Below are 18760 nucleotides of genomic sequence, written 5' to 3'. Positions count from 1 at the left end.
TAAGCTATGCAGTAGAAGTAACCGACAAAAATGGGAGGAACACAGACAAGTGGCATTTATGATAGCCTTTTTGGGACTCATAATATTCCCAAGGAAAGATGGTAATATTGACTTGAAAGTAGCGGGGGTCGTCAGTACCTTGCAAACCATGGGGAAAAGCACGTTAGCACCTATGATCGTGGCTGACATCTTCCGGGCTCTCACTGCGTGCAAAGCTGGGGGCAAATTTTTTGAGGGATGTAACTTGTTGTTACAAATGTGGATGACTGAGCATTTGTGCTTTCGCTCTCAGCTATTGAGTTATGGTTCGGTTGAGAAAACTTGTATAGGAGAATTTTACACAAGAATCAAAGGGGCTAGTCTACCTGAAGGAGTCACGACCTGGACATCATTATTTCGGAACCTCAATGCCAGCCAGATACAGTGGGTGCTTGGATGGTTGCCTGTCGAAGAAGTCTTATATATGCCAGCAGCCCGGCCGCATTTTTTATTGATGGGACTCAAAATCATCCAGCCCTATGCACCATATCGGGTTCTGAGGCAACTCGGGAGGTATCAAGTAGAGATGAAGATCTGAGTACCCAAGTGGTCGAAATTAGTCCTGACGTTCGGTTCCCCGAGGAAGAGGTTCGCCAAATCTGGAGTGAGTGTCAGCATTTGATGGCAAACACTTGTGTGTCTGATAGGGTTAAAGGTGAAGTTGCCCCAGGGTATCATGATTGGTTCAGAGGTGACGTGGCATGTGGGAGACCGGCTAAAAGACCTCATCTCGAAGATTTTGCCAAGTCGTCCCAAGAGCAGTGGGACTGGTTAGCAAAGGAAGAAGGCTATCGAGTTGAGATTGGTGAACTGAAGTAGCAAGTTGAGAGTCTGAAATTCGAGAACAGTGTACAGGTTGCCGCGGATCAAGGTGAAAAGAATAGACTAGCTCGAGAAAATTAAGCACTTAGGGCCCAAATCCGGCAATTGAAGATAACTGTCGATAAGCAACCGAGGAGTCGATCCGATGAGCAATTGAAAAAAAAGATTGGAAAACGAAGTCAGGGAATGGCGGGATGAATTAGAAAAATCTGAGAATATCATGGCAGAACTTAAAGCACAATGGGCTACAAGAACAGAGGAGCGTCGCCAGTACTTGAATTAGTTGAAAAGGGACCATGAGAAAATTGTTGCCAATTTAAAGAGAAAAGTGGTTGCCCTTGAGGGTAAAGCGGTTAGACAGGCTAGAGATTTTAAAATTGAAAGTGGACATTGTTACGACTTGTTGGCCCAAATGGAGGTAGAAGTGCAGCGGTTGCAAGATCAACACCTGCAGGATTCTCGAGCTTTAAAGACGTGCAGCGAACAGATAAGACGCTTGCTCATAGAAAAGAAGCAAACAAAAGACAGGATTAGAGCCATTGCTCATGCCATTTTCAGGAGATGCCAGGTTTGTGAAGACATGACCTATACTACTTTTATCTCAGCAGTAATGATCTATGTGAAGCGAACCATGAATGAATTAGAGCAGCTTGAAAGGGATTTGGATCCTAGGCCCGCGGCGAGGCCGAACGACGCCCCGCGAACACCTAAGTTTGAAGCACTAGATAGTTCGTGTCTGTAATTTTCTACCATTTTGAGTCAGTCTTTCGTATGTCCGTTATCTTTCCAGGTCAAGTACGTCTGCAGTCTTAGAGTCTGTATTTACTTTTAATTTGTGTCTGTTAGTTTCATTCCAAAAAGTGTTGAGTTTGTAATAGTTTGTTTTAGTAATGAAAATTGAAAATTTAAAAAAAAAAATTCCACCCTTTATTGTTGCATTTATTTTCATGAACTACGCTTGGTCTGATTCGTGCGGGGTCACGATATGTAGGCAATCTCCATAGGATTCGCCCGTAATCGTAAGGAAAAAAAGGAAAAGAAAAAACAAAGAAAGAGAGAAAGAAAAGAGCAGAAAAACAAAAAGAGAAATGAGCGGGAACACATAAAAGAAAGAAATAAAAGAAAGGTAAGAGCACAAGAGAGGGATGAGGTGAGGAAATTTGAAAGAAGGGGCGAAGTGCCGGGATGACGCATGCAATCGAGCAAATGCATAATAGAAATGATTAACTGTATAAGTGCATTCATGCCAACGTGCGGTTGTTAAATCTGTTAAAACTTAATCGCTAACAAAGTGGTTGTCGAAATGTGTGAGTTCAGGCAGGTGGTTAGTTGATTGACAATTCTGGCAACTCACCCGTACAACACCCGGTCGAAAGATAAAGTAAAAATAACAGGGCAGGACTCGGAAATCAGCATCGTAGACCCTTCGAATGAAGTTGAGGTAACAAATGTGGGTGCTATGAAAGAAGAGATGAGGAAATTAAAAGCACAAATGAATGAAATGTATCGGGCATGGTCTCAGGGACATCCGGCACCACTATATCCCGCTAATCCATCTTACATCCCACCCCTGGCCCAAGCTCGGGAGCCCACCACTCCCCACACATCTTCAGCCTTCCCCTATCACACCCAGGGCTATGGTACTACTTCATATGCTCCTCCAGCTCCACCACCCAAACAGAACCCTCCCCCACCCATGGTTCCAGTCTTTGTGGCACCTCCCCCAGCCCCATTACATAGATCGTCCAGTGAGCCGCTATTCCAAGCTCACGACACCCAATATTACCCTCCCGAACCCACTTTCAAAGCGCCTGAGCCATATACCTATTCTCCCCATTTTGAAATCCCGGGAGAGGTTGAGAAACCGGTTAAGAATACAGAACAGGAGGAAGTGATTCGTAAAGTCAAAAGCCTGGAGCAATCCTTCAGGAACATGCATGGTTTAGGTAACCAAGTCAGCATCGCATACAAAGATTTGTGCCCTTTCCCTGATGTTCAGTTGCCTGCGGGGTTTAAAATGCCGAAGTTTGACTTGTATGAGGGGCACGGTGACCCAGTAGCCCATCTGCGTGGCTTTTGTAGCAAAATGAGAGGTGCTGGGGGAAATGATGAATTGTTGATAGCATATTTCGGTCAAAGCCTGAGCGGGTCCGCGTTGGAATGGTACACGAGATAGGACCCCGGCCGATGGTATACATGGAATGATTTGGCACAGGCATTCATTGGCCATTTTCAATATAACCTTGAGATAGTCCCCGACCGTCTGTCATTGTTGAAATTGGAAAAGAAGCCTGGGGAAAGTTTTAGAGAGTTTGGTTTCCACTGGAGGGAACAAGTAGCAAGGGTTGATCCTCCAATGAGGGAGAGTGAGATGGTAGATTACTTCTTGCAAACATTGGAACCTACCTATTTTGGTCATCTGGTGACATCCGTCGGAAAATAGTTTAATGAAGTGGTAAAGATGGGAGCCATGATTGAAGAAGGATTGAAATCTAACAAGATCTTGAGCTACTCGGCATTGAAAGCAACCACCCAGGCCATCCAAAGCGGTATTGGTGGTGTTCTTGGAAAGAAGAAGAAGGAACAAGTTGCTACGGTTGAAGCTAGTGCTTGGTCCAGGCCCAATAACCCTCCACTCTACTACAACCAACCCAGACCCCACCACCCAAACTACCAATATACCCCATATGGCCCACCGCAACACTACTATCCACCACCAGAACCACACTTTTCTATCCACCATGCCCAGACCTACACTCAGCCTCCGGTGCACTCGTAATGGCGTGCACCGAATCCCCAAAACATACATCCACTCCCACAAAACACCTATCCACCTCCCAGGGCAAACAGACCAGAAACCATCTTCCGCCCAAACCAAGCTTTTAGAAGTGAGAAGGCCCCAAACAGAAAAACATTTACTCCACTGGGAGAATCTTACACTGCTCTCTTCCATAGATTGAAACAGTTGGAATGTTGACCCCAATTGAATCCAAAGCACCAAAACCCTTCCCAGAAACCTGGACCATTCTGTTAGCTACGAGTATTGCTCAGGGATGCCGGGGCATGATACTGAAAAATGTTGGAAGTTGAAAAACGCGATACAAGAGCTTATTGATAATCGCCGTATTGAAGTACAGGCTCCAGAGGCCCCAAACATCAATCAAAATCTGTTACCAGCGCATTATGAGGCCAATATGATCGAACTGATACATAAGGGGACAGAGCCTAAAAAACCTTCGCAGGTGGTTATGGTGATTCGTTCTACGGAAGCCAAAGAAAAGACAGTGAGTGCAAGGCCAGTGGTTCAGTTAAAAGCAATAAAAGACAAGCCAGTGTTGGTAATGGGAAAGAGACCATTTGTGGCTGCAAAAAAGCCAGAGCCAGTCAAGTTAGTGGTACCAGGGTCATCATCTACACCCGTGGTGGTTGTGAAAGGGGCCTACGTAGAACCAGTTGTCATAAAACCAGTAGTGCAGTTACCCATGGTTGATAGCAAAGCTGTACCGTGGAAATATGACAAGGTAGTGGTGACATACAAAGGAAAGGAAATTGAGGAAGAGAGTTGTGAAGCATAAGGACTAACTCGGTTGGGATGTTGTTTTGCTCCCGAAGAGTTGAGAAAGGCTAAGGGTGCTAAAGACAATCCAGTGCCAGTCAAAAAGGCTGTGACGGAAGAAGAGGAAGAAGAGTTTCTGAAAAAGATGAAAGTGCAAGATTATTCCATTGTTGAACAACTGAGAAAAACACTGGCCCAAATCTCGTTGTTGTCGTTGTTAATTCATTCTGACGAGCATTGCCGAGCTTTGATGAAAATATTGAATGAGGCTCATGTGCCCGACAAAATTTCAGTGAACCATCTGGAGACAATTGCCAACAAGATCTTTGAAGTGAATAGGGTAGCATTTTCTGATGATGAATTGCCTATGGAAGGCACATAACACAATAAAGCTCTCTATTTGACGGTCAAGTGTGAAGGTTCAATGGTTACTCGGGCACTGATCAATAATGGATCGAGTGCTAATATTTGCACATTGTCCACATTGAACAAGTTGAAGATCGATGATGATAGAATCCGCAAAAATAGCATTTGTGTTCGAGGGTTCGACGGAGGGGGAACAAACATAGTAGGGGACATTGTACTCGAATTGACTATTGGTCTAGTCGAGTTCACTATGGAATTTCAGGTGTTGGATGCTGCAGTATCCTACAATTTTTTGTTGGGACGACCATGGATCCATGCGGCCAAAGCCGTGCCTTCCACGCTGCACCAAATGGTCAAGTTCGAGTGGGACAGACAAGAAATTGTGTTATATGGGGAAGATCCCACATGCGCCATGAATGATGCCATTGTGCCCTTTATAGAAACTGAAGATGATAAGGGACCATGGGTTTATCAGGTCTTCGACACGGTCCCGGTGAGCAGAGTGCCTGAGGGCAAAAGCATTCCATATCCCAGGGTGGTAGTTGCGACCGTCATAGTAGTATCAGAAATGCTAAGTAACGGGTTCGTGCCAGGGAAAGGTCTGGGGGCTGAACTTCAGGGCATTATTCAACCTGTTTCCCTGCCCAAAAATCTGGACACCTTCGGATTGGGGTTCAAACCAACAACGGCAGATGTTAGAAGGGCCCGTAAATTGAAAATGAAAGCTTGGGTTCTTCCCAAACCAATTCCACGCTTGTCCAGGTCCTTCGTCAGGCCGGGTAGCAAGAAATAGTCATTGGCAAAGGTGTCAGGTTCACTGATTGGGGTAGAGGGGAACTTGGATAAGGTGTTCGAGAGAGTATTTGCTGAAGTGAACATAGTTGAGGCCGGGGAAGGGTCAAGCGGAGCAGATATACAGTACATCAGACCACATGCTAACATCAACAATTGGGAAGCTACTCCTCTTCCAATTCGGAGGGAGTCGTGGTAGTGGGTTTTGTTTTCCTTTTGTCACCTGGATTATTCCAGGGTTTGTAATCCAGTTGCTATGTTCCGTCCGTTCGGATGAGTTAAAACCTTGTTATCTTTACATTCAATGAAATGCAATTTTCTTCGTTCCTAATTTTCTTTCCATTTTTTTCTTTTGTACAGTTCTGATATCAATGATATGACATGCATGAGGAATCTTCGGCCCAGTTTTAAAAGCCAATCTAGCTCGGAAGTAATAATACAAGAAATCGAGTGTGATGATGGGATGGATTGTAACAACGATGAAGCCTATGAGGAAATTAGTAAAGAATTAAGTCACTTTGAAGAAAAACCCAAACCTAACCTAAATGACACAGAAGCAGTTAATCTAGGGGACCAAGACAATGTGCGGGAAACTAAAGTAAGTGTTCATCTGGAGCCACAACTCAAGGAGGAGATAATTAAAGTATTGCATGAGTACAAAGATGTTTTTGCATGGTCATATGATGATATGCCAGGTCTAAGCACCGATTTGGTGGTTCATAAATTACCCACTGATCCGGCACTCCTCCCTGTCAAGCAGAAGCTGAGAAAGTTCAAAACGGACATAAGTGTAAAGATCAAAGAAGAGATTACCAAGCAGTTTGAGGCAAAGGTCATTCAGGTTACACGGTACCCCACTTGGTTAGCTAATGTCGTGCCTGTGCCGAAGAAAGATGGCAAAACCAGGGTATGTGTCGATTATCGAGATCTTAACAAGGCAAGTCCAAAAGATAATTTCCCACTGCCCAACATCCATATACTGATTGACAATTGTGCCAAACATGATATTGGCTCTTTTGTGGATTGTTATGCGGGTTATCATCAGATTCTAATGGACGAGGAAGATGTAGAAAAGACGGCATTCATCACGCCGTGGGGAACGTATTGTTATCGGGTCATTCGTTTGGTTTGAAAAACGCTGGGGCAACTTATATGAGGGCCATGACGACCATATTCCATGATATGATACATAAGGAAATCGAGGTATACGTGGATGATGTGATCGTGAAATCTAGATAGCAATCCGACCATGTTAGAGATTTGAGAAAGTTCTTTCAAAGGCTTCGCAGGTACAATCTTAAGCTCAATCCTGCAAAGTGTGCTTTTGGGGTGCCATCTGGGAAGTTGTTGGGGTTTATAGTCAGCCGGCGGGGTATTGAATTAGACCCGTCGAAGATCAAAGCTATTCAGGAATTGCCACCTCCAAGAAACAAAACCGAGGTGATGAGTTTGTTGGGAAGATTTAACTATATCAGCAGGTTCATTGCTCAGCTCACGGCAACTTGTGAGCCAATTTTCAAATTATTGAAGAAAGACGCCGCGATCAAATGGACTGATGAATGTCAGGAGGCTTTTGGTAAGATAAAGGGGTATTTGTCGAACCCACCCGTGTTAGTCCCGCCAGAACCAAAGAGGCCTTTGATTCTATATCTGACAGTTTTGGATAGTTCATTCGGCTATGTACTGGGGCAGCACGATGTTACGGGCAGAAAGGAGCAGGCTATCTACTATCTCAGCAAGAAGTTCACATCTTACAAGGTTAAGTATACTCATCTGGAAAGGACATGTTGCGCCCTAACTTGGGTGGCACAGAATTTGAAATATTATTTGTCATCTTACACTACTTACCTTATATCTCGCTTGGACCTGTTGAAGTATATTTTTCAGAAACCCATGCCCACAGGGAGGCTTGCAAAGTGGCAGATCCTGCTTACAGAGTTCGACATTATCTATGTAACACGGACTGCAATGAAAGCACAGGCACTAGCCGATCATTTGGCTGAGAACCCCGTCGATGAAGATTATGAACCTTTGAAAACTTATTTCCCTGATGAAGAGGTGATGCACATTGATGAATTGGAACAAGCTGAGAAGCCAGGATGAAAACTTTTCTTTGATGGCGCTGCAAATATGAAAGGCGTGGGAATAGGAGCAGTACTTATTTCTGAAACAGGTCAGCATTGCCCTGTTACAGCTCGGCTTCATTTCTACTGTACGAACAACATGGCAGAATATGAGGCGTTTATATTGGGATTGAGATTAGCTGTGGATATGGGTGTACGAGAAGTCTTGGTCACGGGTGACTCAGACCTACTGGTACACCAGATTCAAGGAGAATGGGAAACACGGGATTTGAAGCTTATACCATATCGGCAGTGTCTACATGAGCTTTGTCAACATTTTCAGGCCATAGAATTCAGGCACATTCCAAGGATTCATAATGAGGTTGCCGATGCTTTGGCTACTTTGGCGTCGATGTTGCATCATCCAGATAAGGCTTATGTTGATCCGTTGCAGATTCAAGTTCGTGATCAGCATGCTTACTGTAATATGATAGAAGAGGAAATTGATGGCGAGCCATGGTTCCATGATATCAAAGAGTACATTAGGGCGGGAGTATTTCCGATATAGGCCACCGGTGATCAGAAAAGAACGATTCGGCGATTGGCAAGCGGGTTTTTCTTTAGTGGAGGAGTGTTGTACAAACGAACTCCGGATCTTGGGTTGTTAAGATGCATTGACGCGAGACAGGCTACATCTATCATGACTGAGGTACATTCTGGAGTTTGTGGACCGCATATGAGTGGGTACGTTCTAGCAAAAAAGATTCTCCGAGCAGGTTATTATTGGCTCACGATGGAGCGGGATTGTATCAGTTTTGTGCGTAAGTGTCATCAGTGCCAAGTGCATGGAGATTTGATTCATTCTCCACCATCAGAATAACATACGATGTCCGCACCATGGCCTTTTGTTGCATGGGGCATGGATGTTGTTGGGACAATTGATCCAGCAGCATCAAATGGGCACAGGTTTATTCTGGTAGCTATAGACTATTTTACCAAATGGGTGGAAGCTAAGACGTTCAAGTCTGTGACTAAGAAAGCTGTAGTCGACTTCGTGCATTCAATAATCATCTGTCAGTTTGGGATTCCGAAGGTAATCATCACGGATAATGGGGCTAATCTTAATAGTCATTTGATGAAGGAGACATGTGAGCAGTTTAAGATTACTCATAGGCATTCTACTCCATACCGTCCCAAGGCAAATGGTGCGGTTGAAGCAGCCAATAAGAACATAAAGAAAATACTCCGGAAGATGGTTGAAGGATCTAGACAGTGGCATGAGAAATTACCTTTTGCATTGTTAGTATATCGCACCACCGTTCGTACCTCGGTGGGGGCGACTCCTTATTCATTGGTACATGGCACCGAGGCAGTAATACCCGTAGAGGTGGAAATCCCGTCTCTGCAAATCATTGCGGAGGCTGAGATCGATAATGATGAATGGGTGAAAAGCCGTCTTGAGCAGTTGAGTTTGATTGACGAGAAGAGATTGACATCAGTGTGTCATGGCCAACTGTACCAACGAAGAATGGCAAGAGCATACAACAAGAAAGTGTGTCCAAGGAAATTCGAAGTCGGACAGTTAGTACTGAGGCAGATTTTGCCTCATTGGGCTGAAGCAAAAGGAAAATTTGCCCCAAACTGGCAGGGACAATTTGTGGTAACCAGAGTGTTTTCTAACGGAGCATTGTATTTGACAGATGTGGAAGGAAAATGTATAGAAATGGCCATCAATTCCGATGCAGTCAAGAGATATTATGTATGATTTCTTTAGTTTTGAATGTATCTGTTTGTATTTGGCATATCTTAAAGATTGAAATGATGAAGGTGTTTTGTCCTGCTATCCAAACACTTTTATCCCTTGTCATGCCCTTTGAGCCTTACTTATTTTTCACACCCATCTTTCGGAATCAATGGCACTATCAAGGAACACAGGTGCCGAACATAAAAGAAAAAAGAGAAAAACAAAGGAAAAGGAAAAGAAAAAAGAGAAAAACAAAGGAAAAGGAAAATAAAGAAAAGCAAAAGGAAAAGAAAGAAGAGAAAAACAAAGGAAAAGAAAAAAGAAAGAAAAGAAAAGAAAAAGAAAGAAGAAGAAAAGAAAAAGAAAGAAAAGCAAAAGAAAAGAAAGAAGAGAAAAACAAAGGAAAAGAAAAAGAAAGAAAAGAAAAGGAAAAAGAAAGAAGAAGAATAAGAAAAAAAAAGAAGAAAAAAAAGGAAAGAAAGAAAAACACAACAACAAAAGTTAATTACGATACATTGAACTACGTTTGACTTGATCCCGAAAGGGTACGTAGGCAGCCTTACTCCGAGATTCAGTCATACCAAAATAGAAATCCAAAAATTCCCAAGCAAGAAACTAGGGCAGAGTTTATGATTGTTGTGAAAAATTGGATTCCGAAAGTTGTAATTTAAGCCCGTTTGAATTATTTGAGCCTTTTTATACCTTTCTTTCTAACCCAATCCAAAAGCCTACATTACGGTCCAAAGAAAGACCTTCTGATCAATTTTTAGGAAACGCCAAGTCGAGCGGGTAACGGTAATTCGTGGCAGCGGCAACACTCTGGTTAAAGCCAAGAAGAACAAAAGATAAAAATGAGAGAGTCTTATGGGTGAAAACCCTCACGGGCACCGTAAGGCGACGGGAGCTGAGAGAAATAAATGAGAGAGTCTTATTGGTGAAAACCCTCGCGGGCACCTTGAGGCGAAAGTGAGTTGAAAGATGGTTAAATGGCAAGAGGTCTGTGGGTGGAAAAATGTTTCGAGGTACCGCAAGAAAGCAAGGGTAAGGTCTGGGTAATTCAAACAATTTATGGAAGTTCTGGGCAACAAAGTATGGCAATTGAAAGCTGGTTATTTGGACAGATTGGGACGTTTAATCCAAAATGCATGTCATGACCATTGGTACCAGCTGTCTCGCTCAGATAAGTTTCTTTTCCTTCTCTTTTTAAAACAATCATCTAGTTTTGGATTCTTCTTATCCTTAACTCAAAAAATCATCGCATTTCATTTTCTTTTGAGGGTTTTATCTAGCTGAGATGTTTCAGTGCTAGTTTTGGTCAATATAAGCAGAAAGGACTTCAAAGCTCACTACCAGCTTCCATAATTGTAAAGCACAACGTGGTCAGAGCATGTCAAAAATAACTTGATGTCAAGTAGAATACAGGGAATTAACGGAAGTTTCATCGGTGAAATGATTGGGGAATGTCGTGGGAGAGGCAAAAGCTCAAACAAAAAGGTAAAAAAAAAAGTGAAATAACAGCATGGGTGTAAAACATTTAGGTCGCCAGATGTTGGGAAATCTAAAAGTTGGTCAGAAAGTCAAACGGTTCAGGGTCAGTGCGTGGAAGGCAGTCAACACAAAGCAAGGCAGTGGAAGAATTTTTCAGCAAGAATGCCATCAACTAACCACCGTTTTAAACTGACGAAATTTTCTTTGATTGAAACAGGGGCAGAAAAGTTAGCCGTTGAGAGGAATTCTCCAGGAGGGAAAAACAAGCAGTAATCAGGCTTGACCACAAAGTACGGTTTGACTAAATACAAGATAATCCTGAATAACATAGGGGAATATAATTTGGTTGCAAAGTTTGCATGATTAGAATAAATGCAAGTTGTCAGGAGCCCTCCTGGATAATAGAGGAATACATTCAATTTCAAATTCAGAAATCAGGAGTCCGCCTGGAGAATAGAGACATACCATTCAAATTTTAAGCAATCAGGAGCCCGCCTGAAGAACGAAGGTGATACAGTTCAAGTTTTTAGCTTTCAATCAAATCTCTTTGTTTATTTTGAAGTCAGGAGTCCGCCTGGAGAACAGAGACATACTTTTCAAGTTTGATGTCAGGAGTCCGCCTGAAGAACGGAGACATACAGTTTAAGTTTTAAAAGTCAGGAGTCCGCCTGGAGAATAGAGACATACAAGTCAAGTTTAGCAATCAGGAGTCCGCCTGGAGAATAGAGACATACAATTTAATTTTAGCAATCAGGAGCCCGCCTGAAGAACAGAGGTCACACAATTTAGATTTTAGTTTTCAATCAATTTCTTGGTGTGCTCAAAGTCAGGTGCCCTCCTGAAGAATGGAGGTGTTAAATTTTTAAGTAGTCAAAGTCAGGAGTCTGCCTGGAGAATGGAGGTGTTAAATTTTTAAGTAGTCAAAGTCAGGAGCCCGCCTGGATAACAGAGAAATACATTAGAGTTCAAGATTACTCAAGTTCAGCAGTTTGGAGAGAGGGAATAACATCTCAGTTAACCAGTTGAAATAGCAACAGGGAATTTTAGCGAGAAAACACAAGACAACAAGGCAACACAAGACAACAAGGAAGTACAAGAGCAAGTTTGAAGAATCTAGATAGGACTTTTGTAATTCATAGTTCAATAGCTTAGTCTAACTTCTTTTATTTTTACACGGTGTAATAAGGGAGGTCAGCAAGCAGTAACAGCAGCAAGCGCAGTGAAATCACAGTTCCTGGTAGTCCCAGCTACCAGACATTCCCGAACTACACTGACCTGATTCCTGTTTAGCCCAGGATATGTAGGCAACCTCTGAAGAAGGATGCGGTCAAACTTTTCAACAATGCTTCACAACGAAATGTTTGAACGAGCAAAAATAGCTCGTATTTGCTTACTTGTCTTTGCCCGAAAACCTTTCATGTTTCCGAGCAAAGAGGGGCAGCTGTGAGCACGTGATTTTTGCCCTATATATGAATAATTCCCAAAAATTCCAACAAAATAATTTTTTCTTTATTTTTACAATTTTGTGCATTTCGGTGTCATTTTTGATAAATTGTCGCATTTTATTTGCGCATGTTAATTTATATAAAATACAAAAATATGCATGTTGCATTTAGGTTTTAGTTTTATATTTTTAGTATCAATTAAGGGTTAATTTGTTTAGAACAAAACATGAAAATCACAAAAATTAGTTCACTTTTGCATTTTATGATTTTTATTATGAATTTGTCATGAAATAGTTTTAAACAATCTTAGGCATTAATTAGTTTATATATTAGGACTTTATTTTTGCAATTTTATAAAATAAAAAAAAAAAAGACAAATGAAAACAAAGAAAAAGAAAGAGGAAAATTAGAAAAATAAAAGGAAAAACAATTAAAAGGAGTTGGTCTTAAAGACCCAAAAGTTGGGCCAATTTCGTTCTTAACTCCCCCAGCCCAAACGGATCCCAGCCCAATCACGCCCAAGCAGCCCAAAACCCTCCGGTCCAAGGCGTTAGATTCAAAACGATGTCGTTTGGCGTCGATTAATCCAAGCCGTCGAGGTCCCATGATCTAACGGCTAGCAAGCCTCACACCTTAATATATATATGTCCGAAACATTACCCCCCCCACCCCGGTCTCTCACCTTCCTCACCCTACCTCTCATCTTCATGAACCCTAATCCGCGCCGCCCCTAAATCCCTCGCCGGCGGTGAACGCCACTTACACCGTTCAAACCCAGATTAACACCATAGATCCCCCATGAACTCCTCTTTCCACTCCCGTTATTGGTTTCCCTCAAATGTTGCCGAAGCTCGTCGAATCTTCGATAGAAGTTTCCGGTCAGATCGCAGGTTTATCCAAACCAGCCCAAAATCACACCACACAATCCCCGGACTTCCCTCAACCCAAATCCATGATTATTTTCCTTCAAATCTCTGTGAAGCGGCTCGGATTTCAGATCTAAGAATTTCTGGCCAAAACCCTAAACCAAAATCTTTATGATTTCGAACCGTAATATCCTTAACCATGTGTTCTCTTGTAAGAACACATGGTTAGGGATGTTGCGTGTCAAAAATCAGAAAGGATTCGGACGTCAGTGACTGGCCGGAGTTTCTCGTGCTTCAGTGAGTTTTCCTGTTTCTTTTACTTGCATGGTTGAAGTTTTAGTTACAGTCTTGATTTCATTAAGTGTTCTGTTAATTTTACGATTTATTGTTGCGTATTAGTATAGTTCTGTCAATTTCTGTTAGCTTTGAATTTGATGTTTGAATGGTCGATTGTGAGCTTATTGGTTAAGAGTTAGTTTAATTTCATTTAATGTTGATCAGTAGCTTAAGCTTTGCTTTGATTGACCCTGGCCTCTGGTTTTTCCTAGTTTGATTGAGTTGGTGTGATTGAACAATTGGGATTGGTTAGTTTGATTAGTTAATTTCTGAGTTCTAATTAATCAGTCCTAGTTAGTTTTGGATTAATTTAGGAGATTGGTTATAGCTGTTGAAAATGTGGGTAGACTCAGTAACTTTGAGAAGCTTTCAGGGGTAATTTGGGCATGGAAAAGGGTAATTCTGATAGGAATAGTAATTTCAAAGTAATGAAAGGGCAGTATAGGTATTGCATGGGTAGAAGAATACCCTAGGGCCTTCTGGAATAGGATTTTAGTGCACATTTCAGCACAATAGAGGTGCTTACTTGAGTAACTAGTTAGAAATAAGAGGACTAAACTGAAAATAGGGGAGGGACTAAAAAGAAAACCCAAAATCTGATTAACCCTCTTGTATCACCTATAAAAGGTTATCAAGTGCCTTGAGGAAGGGGACTGGAACTTTCAACTCAAAAATCCCCACCAAAAGCTCTCCTCCCTGCTTTCAATTTCAGCTAGCATTTCAATTCCAGTACTCAAAAAATAAAACATCAAAAAAAGAAAAAATCAAAAACAGTTTTTCTGTTTCATTACTAGTGTTAGTGATTCTCAGCCCTTCCTCGGGCATTCTTCATTCCAGCTTGAGGTTCTATTTTTAAAAGTGTTCAAAAGTGATCAACAACTGATTTAGGTGAATTTGGGGCCTATTAGTTTGGATTTCAGTTGGGTTTTAGGTCCAGCAGGATTGCAAAGGCATCTAGGTTCAGCTGTGAGGGCTAGGAGCGCATTTCAAGTGTGTGTTGAATTGATCTGTTGAGTCTGATTGTATTTCTGGTTTTTCCAAAATCATTTCCTGGCCTGTTCTGTGATGCTATACTGCTGAGTTGTGTTGCTGTTGCTGTTCAAAGTAGCTGACTTCTTTTCTTCTCATATTTTCCCTTATCCAGGTACATACCTCAAGTCTGTCTCAATGTAATTCTCCTGATGGGAAATGAAGCTGCAGTATCTGTTATAAATCTCCTTCTGTTATGTTTAAGTATTCCTGTGTATGATTTAATATGATTTAGTTAATTGTTTAGTGTAGTTAAACGTGATTGGAATTGGACTGTGTTATATGATACTAACTGTAGTTTATGGACTATAAACTTTCTTCATGTGAAGCTTTATCTGTAGAGTACTGAGTGAATTTAGCTTCCTGTGAGGGTGATAGGATAATCCATGTAAATTGGAGTTGATTTCTTGTGATGAGACCTTCATGGATCTGTAATTAACAGGAATTGGTAATTAGTGATTGTTTGCATTTTAACCTGCAGTGTTGGATTTTTTTTTTAGTCAAAAATGATCCTAGTCATTTCATGAAGCATGTTTAGTTTCGTGTAAATAATATTGAAATCAGTAGGTAACTAGAATATGGTGGATTTTTAGCTAATGTGGGAATGATTACGAAATTAGGTTCGCGACCAGTGCTGAGTAGTAAATCGTTTATCAAATTGCACGATTGTTTAAAGTATACCGTCACTCAAGTTTAAAATAATCATCAACTTCTCTATCTTCGTTGCTTTGTGAACATTGATTGGATTTCGATTCACGTAAATTGGAACTAAAGGACTGGGCCAATGTTGGCCAATTAAAGGCATTCAGGCCCAGAGGTGAAATGGCAGTTGATTCGTTATTAATAAAAGGGGTAGTTATGGGCTTTGAGTTAGGTAGCGGGTACAAGCTAAAAGGTACTCCCTTTTGTTTGGACCCAAACTTGAATTTGAGGCCCGATCTCCATAATATTAAGTAAGTAGGATTTTTATCTTTTAGAGACGAAACAAAAAGGAAAACCATAGTCATCTTAGGATTGACCTTAAATAAATGTTGAGATGAGCCTCACCGAATCAAAATAAATGCGGGCCCTCAATAATTGGTTATTAAAATTGATTAGAATTTGGACGGGCCGTTTAGCGAATTTCAACGGCCTTTCCCAGAATAATATTACGTTAAGCGCGATTTTAATTAAATTACCTTCTTAAACTCGGGTGCGCATTGATGCGACCCAAATCCAAATCTCAACGAAGTCGAAATATGTTGACAACCACGGGTGCATTGATTGCGACGTGGTTCGAAATGCGTTTTCACGACGTTGCAATTCTTATTAAATAATAATAATAATAAAATCGATTTAAAATAAAAAAACATAAGCTAAAACATGTATTAAAATCAGATAAAATTAAATACAACAATTAGGCGACCGTGCTAGAACCACAGAGCTCGGGAATTCCTAACACCTTCTCCCGGGTTAACAGAATTCCTTACTCGAATTTCTGGTTCGCAGACTGTTAATAGAGTCATAAATTTCCTCGGTTCGGGATTCAACCGGTGACTTGGGACACCATTAATCTCCCAAGTGGCAACTCTGAATAATTAATAATTAAATCCAGTTCCGATTGTCCTTTAATTGGAAAAACTCCTTTACGCCCTTATGGGTGTAGGCGAAAAAGGAGGTGTGACAGACATAACCCGATGACTTCCCCGGCATAACCCAAGAAACTTTCCGGCATAACCCGATGACCCTGCCAGCATAACCTGGTAGTCTTTTTAGTATAGGGTCCCACTTCCTAGTTGATACCAGCATAACCTGTTAATCTTTCCAACTTAGGGCCTCCGATCCCCATTTGATTTCATTTTGGATATAGGGCTCCACTCCCTAATCTCTTTTTCCCCAAGGATACACAATCCTGATTTTATTGCTTTCAATAGAGAAGTAGTTTAGATTTTTGTTACAATAACTCACGAGATTTTTCTAGTGAAAACTGGGCAGAAAAATTTTGTTCGTTTGTTTGTTTTGGTGACTGAGCAGGTTTTTAACTTGAGGCACAAGTTTCGAGGCGACCAAAAGAAGAAGTCTCGATTCAAATAAAAGAAAAGAAAAACAAGAAAAGAAGTGAACTTTAAGTGTAGAAGCGGAGAAAAGATGCTAATTGCTCAAGATATAATTGAAGTCACAAGCTTCGTATGTCCCGTCTTGATCCGAAGAGCTGAAGAAAAATGAACCAGTGTTCACAACTAACGAGAATCAAGATTCAAATCAGAGTCTGCAGGAAGAACCATCCAAGACTCGAGATCAAGCTTCAGAAAACTCATAGATAGGAATCTTGTAACTCGTAGCTGATAGGCTTAGTTAGTCTTTTTCATTTTTGATTTTAATATAATAACAGGATCGTGGACTGGAACCTCGATGACACCTCAATCGGCTCTCCACCTCAATACTCCATCACTCTTCCTAATTTTGAACTACACATGGCTTGATTCCTTTATAGCCAAGGATATGTAGGCAGCTCCGATACCAGGGCTCGGTCACATTCTCCTTTCTCTTAGTTTTGGTCTCTCAAATTAAAGGTCGGGTCAAAAAACCTGTCTTGTCGTTCTTTGTCTGAAAACTCTTCGTGTTTCCAGTCAAAGAAGGGCAATTATAGATATGTAATTTTTGACCTTCCCCAAGATGTTACACATTTTAACGTAAATATTTAATTTAGGTTTAGTATCGCTGTTCTAAATAATGTTGACTCTTTTACTTTATTTTTACCACAAAAAATAAAAAATTAAAAAATTTTTTTTTAACTTTAAGTTAAAGTCAATTAGTGTATTTATATTTATAGTATTATAACATTTGAAAATGCAAAAAAAAAAAAAAATAGTTTCAGTCGTAGTATTTAGTTCTATATTGTTTATTTTAATTTAGAGTGATTTTTACATTTTTATAGATACTATGTATTATTTGGTGTTTTTAGCCTAAGTTCAAACCCAAAGGACATGGTCCAACCCAATTACCCTTAGCCCATTCTTCCCAACCCATTAGCTTACTTAAGTACAAGATTTAATCCTACTCATCCATTTCCTTCTAATCCACTGGTCATCATCCCTTCCTACCTCCATATAAAATACCCAATTATAGAAACCATATCCGATGTTTTCAATGCCTAGACCTAACGCCTAAGACAGACCCGCGTTTTTTGACCTTAACAGAAGCCTCCCCCTGAACTTCATCTCATTCACACCACCCCAAACGATCCATCCTCAACCTAGAGAAGCAGCCATGACTCTGAAAGCAAACGACCCTCCTTATCCTTTCAACTCCATAACCTTTGAACACCCATAAACAAATCGTCCGTTCCTGCTTCTTCATCGGATATCCTAGAGAACCTTCTAAGAACAGAGTTGCTGATCCTATCTCCTCGACAAAAATAAGTGAAAAACGGACCCTACTTCTACACACAACAGCCGCGGGAATTCAGGAACCCCCCCGGTTCATCTTCCTCAACTAGCGATAACTCCAAAATCAGACCCCCCAAATATCTGTTACCCCTTCTTCTTCACAAAATTGAACACCCAAAACACCTCTTCATCGAAGCCACACACATACACACGCATAAAGGTGGAGAGGCAGAAGGATTTTGAGTCGTCGATTCCGGTTTGAAGTGCCGTTAGCAGCCAGGTTCTTAATTTGAGTTCGTTGAAGGTTCTCTGCAAGGATTTTGTTTCGTGTCACGTTCTCTGTTTGCTTTCGGACCATCGCCTGATTTCCTGTACTCATGAGAAATATTCATTACCGAAGGTGCATCTCCTCTCTATATAGAATGATTTAGCAATATCTTGGCTTTGTTTTAGTTTCTTTGGTTGAATATTTATTTGGTTCTGATTGTTTGTTCCTATGTTCAGCAAGTATGCTAGTTTGAATGAGATTCTGTGGTTTGAGTGCTATTAGTGATTCTAATTCATTATCTTCCATTATTGAGCTTATAATTGTATAGTGTTGTGATAAACATGGACTTTAAAGTTAAACGGTATGCATTCACTTTAAAATCAGCTTCTGTATTTCCGTATGCCTATGATTCAATATATATTCTCATAGTCTTCTTCAGTAAACAGTTTATGTGGATTTTCAAGTGGTTACATTCACAATTCTTGGTTTAATTAGCACTTTCATGTATTTGGTTTGTTTGGATGACAAGAATGGCTTATTCTGCTGAAAATAAACTATATTTTTATTCTACTAGAACT

The sequence above is a fragment of the Nicotiana tabacum genome, chromosome 22 (genome assembly GCF_000715075.1).
Source record: "Nicotiana tabacum cultivar K326 chromosome 22, ASM71507v2, whole genome shotgun sequence".
Taxonomy (NCBI): domain Eukaryota; kingdom Viridiplantae; phylum Streptophyta; class Magnoliopsida; order Solanales; family Solanaceae; genus Nicotiana; species Nicotiana tabacum.
The sequence above is the reverse complement of the archived record's forward strand: the minus strand, read 5'-3'. Positions refer to the sequence as shown.